We start from the raw sequence: 12,308 nt of genomic DNA, 5'->3' as shown, positions 1-12,308 counted from the left end.
GAAATAATCACCTGTTTCTTCCACTAACTAGGAACTAAGAGTGTTCTGTTACAAGTATCCACTCCATCCATTCCCTTTTTGAGTAGATACAGCCCTTTTGAGGGTAAAGGGACATTCTAAAATGGGAAAATACTCTAGAAAGAAATGAACGTCATTTGCCTGGCAGATCTTAGGGATTTTTCCTGATATGTGGCCTTGCTTAATTAGGCTAAGCCTAATTGAGAAAGAGGGGATTTTACAAGGGTTTCCCTGGTGGCTCAGACGGTAAAGAATCTGTCTGCAATCCAGGAGATTCAGGTACAAAGATTTTGTATGTTAAAATAGCTAAAGAATACCACCAGAATCCCCCTCTCCAATTCTTTCATCGTCTCATTATTATGGAAATCCATGTAATGCAAAGGATTAAGTGCAAAGATTTGCAATCTTAACTTTTCCAATGGCCTCCCCTCATCTTTCCAAGACTTACTCCAGCTCAGTTCAATTCAGTCGCTCAGTTATGTTTGACTGTTTGCAACCCCATGGACTGCAGCACGCCAGGCCTCCCTGTCCATTACCAATGCCCGGAGTTTACTCAAACTCATGTCCATTGAGTCGGTGATGCCACCCAACCATCTCATCCTCTGTCGTCCCCTTCTCCTCCAGCCTTCAATCTTTCCTAGCATCAGAGTCTTTTCAAATGAGTCAGTTCTTCACATCAGGCGGCCAAAGTATTGGAGTTTCAGCTTCAACATCAGTCCTACCAATGAACACTCAGGACTGATCTCGTGTTTCTTTAATATTCTTTAAAATGTATTTGGAAAACACGGAGAAAACACAAAAAGTGAAAATCTATTATGATCGCAACATGTAAATTTTAGTTCTATAGAGACATTAAGAATTTCCAATACTTTATAGCCAGCAGCAATTGCAATTAACAAGCCAAAGTGTTAGTAGGAACATAGGGAGAATGTTAACACTGATTCAAATTTAGAAATGTTATATTCCAAATACTAGCTATATTAGAGTGCAGTCCCCTAATTACTAATAAAACTAATAAATTGTAAGCACTTGAGCTTATATCACCTTTTCTCAGATTTCAGGCACTTTATCTGAAAAATGAAAAAATATTCCTCCACAGGGTTATTTTTAAAATCTTATGAAATAATGCTTATGAGAGAAATATTTAAAGTGTACATGTATGATAAAAGCAAGATATTTATATTAATATTGTTTAGATGAACAGTGATAGCTTAGAATGAATAAGATCCCATATTCTCAGCCAGAATTTAGCCTAGAACTTATTATTCTTATTCTATAACATTTAACCCATGAACTCTACTATCATATTTATATAACAGGGATGCAAAAATTCCTAAAAAAAAAGTATATCAAAACAGTAACCTATAAATAGTAAAATACATTAAGTGGAACTTATCCCAGGAATATGAGGTTTAATCAGTACAGCAAGTGAAGGAGGTAAAAACACAGATTGGAAAGGAAGGCATAAAAGCTGTTGCTTTTTCCACAAATGATATGATTGAATATACAGAAAATCTCAAAGAGGTACCAAGATATTTGTTGAATATTTACATAGTAGCAATGACTATTTGAAAAAAAATGAAATTAGATAAATAGTACCAGTTACAATCGTAAAAATGCATAAAATTCTCATGGATAAATCCAACAGAATATGTGCAACGATGTGCAAAATTTGTATGCCCCAAACTGCAAAATATTGATGAGCTTAATCAAATCTGGCTTCATATTAGAATCTTCTGGGGATGTTAAAACTTTAATCTTAACTTCAAAATTAAAGTTTCCTGACTTCTGCCTGGTTCTCTTGAATGAAAATCTTTAACAATGGAGCCTGGGAATCCTCATTTTGCCAGAGTTTGCAGGTGATTCTCCTGCAGTCAGGTCTGTATTCAGATACTGCATTCAGGTACATTTCTGAACTAAAGTGATGTTATTTTTTCTACTAGGTTGAAAGAGGCTTTTACTTCCTCTTTCTTCTCATGAAGTACCTCTTCAATATGCTTCTTATTCGCCAAAGCATCTAGCAGATATCTTTATCCAATAAATACTGATTTGAATAGAATGTTTTCACAGTAAACACCAGTGAAAGGGTAGGAACTAAGAAGGTATTTGGAAGATCTTGGTTTTCAATAGTGCTATATGTTTTATCATGCTAAAATTATACTCTGGACTGAATCCGAGTCTCACAAACTTGTTGGGAGTGGCAATGTGAAAGCTACTGTGCATGGAATCAGATTGTTACCAAACCAGCCTCTGGTGGTGAGCAGAGAGGTGTCTGGAAAGAGGTAAAAGACTGTGTGCATAGCAGTCTCACCGAGTTAATCATCATTAATGGTTTGAGGGAAAAATAAACAGGAGTGGGAGAAAAGTCTCACAATGGAAAGGGCTCTGAAGGGGCCTCGTAAGAAAACACACATGGGAAATCTGCTTTTGATTTATAGATACGATAGACAATTTTCAAAGGCTTCATATCTTGAATTCTTTCAAGTTTCTCACAACAGGTAGGGATGAAGGATTTAAAGAGCATTAAAAAAGGGTCAAGAAAACTTGACCATATTCCTTGTTCTGCTCCTATCTGACTGTAATTTTGACTACTTTATTACATCTCTTTTCCCCTTATTTTCCTGCTCTAGAGAATGAATGGAATTATTAACACATCATCTTTAAGTTCCTCTATTTTCCCCACAAAAAAAGACCTATGCTTCAAAAAATTGGTACATGAAACTGAGATTCAGGTGAATAAGAAATGTGTCACTAAGCTTTAGAAAATGGACACCAAAATCTTAAGAAATTCTTTTAACTTCAATAAGTATAAACATTTCTGAGAGGGAGAGAGAGAGAGAGAGAGAGAGAGAGAGAGAGAGAGAAAGAGAGAATACACATAAAGACAAAGAGCACAGAAGGGGTGAAGGGAGAAAGGGAAAGAGAGGACAGAGCCCCAGAGAGAAAGACACCAAGTGAGACAAAACTGAACTCTGGATCATGTGCCAAAAACGATCTAGTGTAATACTGATGGCATCATAGTTGCGATTATCTGTACTGTGGCACCAAGAAAGACATAGTATAAGGTAAACTTTGAAAAGCTTGAAAATTGAAGCAGACAATTGAACAAGAAGGAGGAATTTGTTGTTGTTCATATTGCACTGACTAATGTATTTATTCTCTTTTCTGTATCTCTTTTAGTTTGCATATTGGGACCTGTACCTTGGGGTCAAAGAGATCCCAAAGAAATAGGCAGACCACTCCAGACTGGTAGGAATCCTTTAATAAGCAAGGAAACTTACGTAGGAAGCTTGCCTTGGTGAGTCTGAGATGAGTACATTTCCATACCTACCTGACAGCTTCTCATATACATACATAAGTTTATATAGAGGCCTTATTGTGAATAATTAACCACATATACCATCCAGAAGGTCTCAAAAACACAGTGTTCTCTCAGAGCCGTGTCCTTGAAAATGGCTCCTATTGTGGGAACGGTGGGCAGATGTGCATTCCAAGGACAGAGGAGGGGTGAGGACCCTCTGATTGCCTGGGGCTGGCTCAAGGGTCAATCAACGGTCTAGTCCTCTCCATGACCTCCTCCAGCGATCCTCACAGTGGCTCTCCCAATCTGGGGGGCAGGATCGGTGTTCAGCAAGTTCAAACAAAGAGACTTCTTCCTTTCTTCTATTACAGCAAATGTTGCTGTCTTTTAGAGTTGCTTATTTCTTTCCTTTAACCTTTCTTTTTTTCAGTTTTTCCTCATATATCTCTTCAAACTGGTAAATTTCTGGTGATTCTGGTAAATTTCTGGTCATTCTGGTGAATGACAAAATAATCTGAGTCAAACCCAGTTGCATAGCCTTCAATTTTCTCAGAAAGCCTATGATCTTAGAGACTTGGATGAAGATTTTAGACGGAGACAGAGAATATGCCTTGTGGACAATGCAATTCAGGCTAATAGGAATTGGTGATGATTGCAGTCCTAATTTGTTTTAGACCCCTCATGCTCGCTGTCACAGAACACGCATATAGAAGCGTGGATGTGGGTTATTCCTTTTTATGACTGGGTAACATTCCACTGTAAATGTGCACTGCATTTTGTTTACCCATTCATTCATTCATTAATAGACACTCGGTATGTTTCCACTTTTTTTGGCTGTTTTGAATAATGCTGCCATAAACATTCATATACACATTTCTATGTGAACATATGTTTTCATTTCTCTTGCATATAAACCTAGGATTAAAACTGCTGGGTCATATGGTAATTCCATGCTTAGTGAAAACATTATGCAAAGTGGAAGCAGCCAGTAACAAAGACTACATACTATATGATTTCACTCATTTGAAAGTACAAAATAAAGAAATCTATAGGAAGAAAAGTTATGACCAACCTAGAGAGCATATTGAAAAGCAGAGACATTACTTTGCCCACAGAGGTCCGTCTAGTTGAGGCTATGGTTTTTCCAGTGGTCATGAATGGATGTGAGAATTGGACTGTGAAGAACGCTGAGCACCGAAGAATTAATGCTTTTGAACTGTGGTGTTGAGAAGACTCTTGAGAGTCCCTTGGACTGCAAGGAGATCCAACCAGTCCATTCTAAAGGAGATCAGCCCTGGGTGTTCTTTGGAAGGAATGATGCTAAAGCTGAAACTCCAGTACTTTGGCCACCTCATGCAAAGAGTTGACTCATTGGAAAAGACTCTGATGCTGGGAGGGATTGGGGGCAGGAGGAGACGGGGACAACAGAGGATGAGATGGCTGGATGACATCACCGACTCGATGGACGTGAGTTTGAGTGAACTCCGGGAGATGGTGATGGACAGGGAGGCCTGGAGTGCTGCAATTCATGGGGTTGCAAAGAGTCGGACATGACTGAGCAACTGAACTGAACTGAATTGATAGACAGAAAGTATACTAATGATGGCAAAAGGCTGAAAGTAGAGGGGAGAATATAAGGGCTAAAGGCTAAAGAGTGTGGGGTTTCTTGCTGAAGTGATGAAAATGTTCTAAGACTGACTGTGCTGATGGCTACACATGTCTTTGAATATATTAAAAATCAATACCAATGTAAACTAGATAGCTAGTGGGAACCTGCTGTATAACATAGGAAGCTCAGCTCAGGGCTCTGTGATGACCTAAAGGTGTTGGATGGGGTTGGGGTGGGAGGAATGCCCAAGAGGGAGGGGAATACATGCATTGATATGATTGATTCACTTCATTGTACAGCAGAAATTAACACAATATTGAAAAGCAATTATATTCCAATTAAAAAAGGAACAGCAATGATAAAAGAAACTAAATACAAACAACAACAACAAAAAACCCCAAAACCAACACATTGTACACTTTAAGTGAATTGCATGGTATATGAATTATATCTCAATAAAGACACTAAAAATTAATTTGAAAAGATATTTGCATCAAACTAAAAAAAATTATGTGGGAGCCTTTTGTTCTACTCTGAACCCTCTATCGGTGTTTGACCCTGGTTATTTCTTCCAAGAATCCTCCCCGATTGCCTAGGTTGGTGTGTATGATGCTACTCTGTGCTGCCCGTTATCATAGCTCTTTCCACTTGCACTGAATTTCATAGTTTCATGGCTGTCTTCACATTAGATTGTTCTCCTTTTGGGACGTGAAGTAATACCACATTAATAAGTATTTCCCTAGGAAAATCCCATGGATGGAGGAGCCTAGTAGGCTGCAGTCCATGGGGTCGCTAAGAGTTAGACATGACTGAGCGATTTCACTTTCACTTTCATGCATTGGAGAAGGAAATGGCAACCCACTTCAGTGTTCTTGCCTGGAGAATCCCAGGGATGGGGGAGCCTGGTGGGCTTCCGTCTGTGGGGTCGCACAGAGTCGGACATGACTGAAGGGATTTAGCAGCAGCTGCAGCAGCAGGATCAAACACAGAGTTCAGTACATAGTGATAAAAAATAAACAGTTTCTGTGGATGAATACTTCAAATCATTTTTTCTCACTGGAGAGTCAGAGAGTTTTAGTAAAGATGCTAAATGTTTAACTTAGCACGTTTAATATGGAACTGCCTATTCAATTAAATGACGACTTCGACTTCTTTAAAGTGGTACTTGACTAGCAAACTCCATATACAACCTCTTATACTTACATCAAAGTACTTTTAGGGATGTAGACAAAGACAAATATGCATACCATAATTTAATGGACACTGCCAGCTTAAACCTTAAGAATTTCCACTAATTATAAAACTGATATAACTGGGTAAGATAAACCAATTCACAAACAAATATCATTGTGTCCTATTCCTGAATCATCTCTTGAAGGACAATCCTACACAACTGAAGAAGTTAGGGAGGTAATTTCTGTCTCACTCCTGTCGATTTGAAATTCTTCCATTTAGAACCCCAGGTTTTTGTCAGAGGACAATGAGCAACTACCTCTTGTTAAATGCTATGTCTGATATGTGAGGTTATCATTCTTCTCCCCATGCCCCCAGATATGAAAATACCCATAAAGGTTTAACAATTCTAAGGAAACATTAACGAAATGGTTGGCACTTACCCTGTTACCCAAATATAACTGGGACAATTTGTGGACAGTCTTAGAGACATGGCATACCATCAAAAAGAACTAAACATTGATGTCACACTCTCAAAAAATTATGTATATTTAGTGAAGTATTTTAAAAGAGGCAACAAAAGGAAAACTACATTTCAAGACTTCATAATAATCTTCTTTATCAAAAATTTCCTAAAGACCTTTTAGCAGGTACTCAATGAAATTTCTTCTTTTCCTCTCTATAAAATCTTTACAAAATTCTGATCTTTTCTATGAAGATGAAAAGAATCTTATAAGAATCCAAATAGATAAAATAAGTTATCTATAAAGAAATAAAAAGGAGGTTGGCCTCATACTTCTCTGTAAAAGCTAATGTCTGAAGTTCATGTATATTCATCTTTATATTCTGATGGAGAAATCTGACATTAGGTGCTTCTGGAGGACAAAATAAAATCTTGTATCAGTTAGTTTAGGGTCACAGTTACTGTCACCTCTTTGCTTTTGTCTCTTTCACATGAAAGCTTTCTTTGAGTATTGTGTGATCTTTGCTCACACTTTAATTTGAATTAAAAAAAAAGCTAATTGGAAAACATGAGCCACTGGGAGGAGGGGCTTGTAGCCTGTAAGATTAATCACAGGGAGTCAAGTAGCTTTTCAGAAAGCTTTCCAGAAACACTGAGTTCTTAGGGCTGGTAATGTTTTTCAAATAATATTTCCAATCTCTTCTCTAGAATAAAAAAAAAAATACTGTTCAAAATCTACAAGCCAAGGAGAGGATGAAGATTGACGTTTGGGGGCTCCTTTTCAAAAACTGGATGGGCTTTTCCCCATTTCCTCTGTTTTTAACACTATACTCCTCCCCCAATTGTGCACTTCCTGCCCTTCTCAGAGAAGAATCTTCTGACTTCTGCTGGCAAGACAGTGGAGTGCAGAAGACACAGTTTCTCAGAATTGGGGTTAAAGATCTTAGAATTCAACTGCATCTTCAAAAGTCTTTCAAATAATCAAGTTGTATCCAGGTTAGCCTCCAAACACACTTCCAGGCCTGCACTGTGCTGTCAATTGCTGAGCCCTTTGAAATTTCTATGTGCTTCCCTGATAGCTCAGCTGGTAAAGAATCTGCCTGCAATGCAGGAGACCTGGATTCAATCCCTGGGTTGGGAAGATTCCCCTGGAGACGGGAACGGTTACCCACTCCAGTATTCTGGCCTGGTGAATTCCATGGACTGTATAGTCCATGGGGTCCCAAAGAGTCAGACAGGGAGCGACTTTCACTTTGGAATTTCTACAGTCCATATTCTGTAGCTTTGTTGATTTCCTTTCTTCTGGCTCAGGTTCAATTTTGTAGGCGTTTGTGTTCATCCTTTACGTCTCTCCCTCCTGTGATGTGTCACCATCTCTCCTTTGAGTCATGTCCTTGTGAATTTATTCATTTAAGAATTCCTTTTATCATGTATTTGTGTTTAATGTTAGCAGTAAGTGAAATTAAGTATGCTTAGTCGAACATGACTGACTGACTTCACTTTCACTTTTCACTTTCATGCATTGGAGAAGGAAGTGGCAACCCACTCCAGTGTTCTTGCCTGGAGAATCCCAGGGATAGGGGGAGCCTTGTGGGCTGCCGTCTGTGGGGTCGCACAGAGTCAGACATGACTGAAGCGACTTAGCAGCAGCAGCAGCAGCAGTAATGAATTTATAGTTTGAAATTATCTTCTAATTACTAAGATAAGTCCTAGTTTGTCATAACATGTTGTTTTCTGATTACTTTGCTAATTTTCTCTGCTAAAATTGAACTTTTTTCATGATTTCCATAAATGCTAATCCCCTCTTGTCTTCCTGTCTCATATTATCTTGGTTTAGTTTTGAAATAAATTGAACTAGACTCATAAAATAAGTTATAGCATCGTTTCCCATTTTTACTATTTTTAATATAATATAGGAGATATGTGTTCCTGGATGTTTTAATTAAACAATTATAAGACCAACTGGAAAAGTTGCATTTCTGAAAATACATAGATATATTATTACTGACTAAATTTATTTAATGGTTTTAGAGTATATTTATATTTTCTATTTCTTATCAAGTTAGTTTTGTTTATTGTATTTTCCCCTAGATGTATACATTCCATTTTGATCATAAACATTTAAACTTAAGAATTTTGATCATAAATGCTTATATAATTCTTATGATTTTGTTTAATTCTCTCTGGACTTATAGTTATGCTTTCTTTACAATTTAATAGAGTTAACTTATGATTTCACTGGAGTTTCTTATTGATCTTAGAAATTGAACTACTAGTTCTCAAGAAAAATATTTTTTTGTTGTTTCATTGTCTTAAAAATCACTACTTTAATTGTATTTATTTTGTTCTACTTTCTTTGGTTTATTTTTTTTTTCCTTTAATTTCTTCAACGGAACACTTAAATCACTAATTCTCAGTGGGACCTGTATTGAAATATATGCAGTTTGAACTACAAATTTCTTTCTAAGAAACATTTTTCCTGCATCCCCCAGGTTTTGTTACATATAACTTGTGTGTTAACTCCTAAATATATGTTAACATCTATTTTAATTTCTTATATAATTTGCACATTTATAAATATATGTTTTGTAGCTTTGCCTTTTTTGTATCTAATTACTTTATTGTAATATGGTCAGAAAAGTCATCTCTGTAATTTTATTTACTCAGTATTTTTGATATTTAATTTTTGGCCTGGTTGATGGTCAATTATTGAAATGTTTAATACTTTACTAAAATGATGGACTTTGGTGTAATAGTTTCTGAAAGATCCCTGCTATAATTTTAAACATTTCAACATCAATGTTCAATTTGGTCAGTGTTCACTCTACAAATTTGGGGAAATATAAAAGTACAGAGAATTTGTGTATTGCTGATGCAAAACTATAAAATATTTTAAATTATACAACAAAAACAATACAATTGAACGTTTATTATACACAGAAGATACTAGTAAATGTAAGTTAATAATCCTGAATTCATATGGTAAGAAATTGTTCCTTTTATTGTCAACAATAACTTTCTTTATCCTTAATAAATCTTTTATCTATTTTATCTGATAAAGCTACCACAGATTTTGGTTAATAATTTCCTAGTTTTCTTCTTTTCTCTGTATTTCATCCTTTTGGTAACTTCACTTTTGGGATTTGGGTTTGAGCAATAAACAGGTGTATTCAAATTGAGAAAATTTTTACTTTTCTGGTAAATAAATTGATTCTGGCATCTTTAAGAAATGACTATTTTTCCTTAATAAAGCTTTTAGCTTAAAGTCTGTACTGTTTGTTAATTAATCTTAGAGTTCTACCTCATTTTTATATCACTCAAATTATTTAATGTCCTACTTGGGTGTTGAAACCTTACCTCCTACCATTAAGTCCCTATCTATATTATTAACCAAGTATTTCCCTTTCTGAATTCTCTCCATCCATCTTTCCTTCCTCTTTGCCTTTCTTTCTTTCTAAGGGAGAGCAAAATGCACTACCTCCAAATATGCCACTTTGGCACATTGACTATTTTGAATTAAAGTTACTTGAGAAATAACAATGCAAGAAGGACATTCTAACCTTCCTTTATCCTTTGAAAGCATGAATTAAATCTCCCATGTGAAGGTATTCACCCTACACCTTATCACCAGACAGGAAATTCAAGGACAAGAACACTGTACAAAAGAACTTTATTACTTCATTAATTTGTTACTCCAACCCCCAATCCCTTTATTTTGTCAAATCTTCACAAATAATTGATTCTTTGTCTAAAATGCATGAAAGCTGCCTGCTTTGGTCACTTCTCTGAGACTCATATTTTTTACGACCTTCTGTATTTACAACAGTAAACTTGTTTTTCTCCTGTTAATCTGTCTCACATCAGTTATTAGACCAGCCTAAGAAACTAGACTCCTTGGAAAAGACCTTGATGCTGGGAAATATTGAAGGCAGGAGGAAAAGGGGATGACAGAGGATGAGATGGTTGGATGGCATCACTGACTCGATGGACATGAGCTTGAGCAAACTCCAGGAGTTGGTGATGGATAGGGAAGCCTGGCGTGCTGCAGTCCATGGGGTTGCAAAGAGTCAGACACAACTCAGAGACTGAACTGAACTGAACTGAACTGAAGAAACTAGAAAAGAAGATAGGAAATGTTTTCCTACCCTACATTTCTTTTTTTCCCCCACCCTCCCTCCCTTCCCTCCTTCCTTTTTCCTTCCTCCCTCTTTCCACCTTTTTTCTTTTCTTTTCTTTCTTTTTTTGACTTCAACCTTGTAGGGCTTCCCTGGTGGTTCAGACAGTAAAGAATCTGCCTGCAATGCAGGAGACCCAGGTTCAATCCCTGAGTCAAGAATATCCTCTGGAGAAGAGAATGGCAACTTTTTCCAGTATTCTTGCCTGGAAATCCTATGGGCAGACTTAGCCTGGCTGGCTAAGTCCATGGGGTTGCAAAGAGTCAGACACGCATGAGCAACTAACACTCATGTAATATATTTTTCAATATCTTTTTTCAAATTTAAATTTCTTTTAAAGCAACTGAGTGTCTGCATCAGTATTTTACTTCATGTTTCTATAAATATATATGTGTATAAGCTGGAAGAAAATGAAATTAATAAACACATGCATCCCTAGGAGTTTAATAACAAAAAGCTTATGTCTGACATAGTTTCTTATATCTTTACCTGATATACTGAAAATCGTATGACTTTCACTATTAGGCCAACTCTTGGCTGGAAAGATTCTAAGCCACTAAATAGCACCGTAGACAAGGTAACTGAGTTTGAAGTCGGGCCTAGGCTGTCAGATCAAAGGAAAATTGCCTTTTCTTCAGTCATTCTGACACAGTCCTGATATCCCTCGCTCGCCCTTTGTAGAGTGTGGCCTTTGGGCTTTGCATTTAACCATTGTTCCTCAATGAAGTGAAACTGCGTCATATAGTTGGCATGAAAGTTGGTCTGAAAGCTGTCAGTGTGCTCTGTATGTTCCTAGTTGATAATAAACTATCATCTCTACAGGGTGAAAAGAAGCAGGTTGGTTTTACAGTCAAGCCAGTGGGAAGACACACTTGAAGTGTAGGTGAAAGTTCCTGATTTTATGGAAAGCTTGCCGATTTTCCTGGAGTTTCTCTTTCCTCAGAACTAGTTCATAACACGAACTGAGTGTGAGGCATTTGCCTCATTTCTAGCTTATTCCAGGCTAAGTTAAAGCCAAAAAAGTTGAGATTGCATCAGAATTGCTTGCCTGTGGCATAAAGCATGCTTTCTATTTCACTCCTTTGATCATATGATGTAAATATGCCTTTGTGTACAGTAGTGATTTTCATATGATGCTATCAAAGGGATTTAAAAATATCAGATCCTTGAGGAGTAAAGTGATCAGAAAGAATGAGGAATTCTATGCCTGGGAACTTAGTTACAACTATGAAATATGCAAAGGATCAGAGAAAAGTTTCTTGATATCTTAAGTTTTCTGATTCTCTAGCTTATAAAATAAGAATAGTGTGATGTATAATCTTAGTAGTATAAAAATATATTTGTCATTAAGCTCAGTTATTAATAAGTTCAGATAATGTGAGATGAAAGGGAAGTTGATAATTTAAAATTCTATATAATTCTTTCATGTTCATTGCCTAACAATCTTTTAGAATTGCTTAATTAGGAACAAACTAAATGTACATGATTTCTACACTTTAAAACAGCACCTGTCTTTTTAAAAGTCAAACAATGGCATGTCCTCCAGAAAAGAAGTGTATAGAATACAAG

Source organism: Bos mutus, chromosome 29, assembly GCF_027580195.1.
Source record: "Bos mutus isolate GX-2022 chromosome 29, NWIPB_WYAK_1.1, whole genome shotgun sequence".
NCBI classification, from domain to species: domain Eukaryota; kingdom Metazoa; phylum Chordata; class Mammalia; order Artiodactyla; family Bovidae; genus Bos; species Bos mutus.
The sequence above is the reverse complement of the archived record's forward strand: the minus strand, read 5'-3'. Positions refer to the sequence as shown.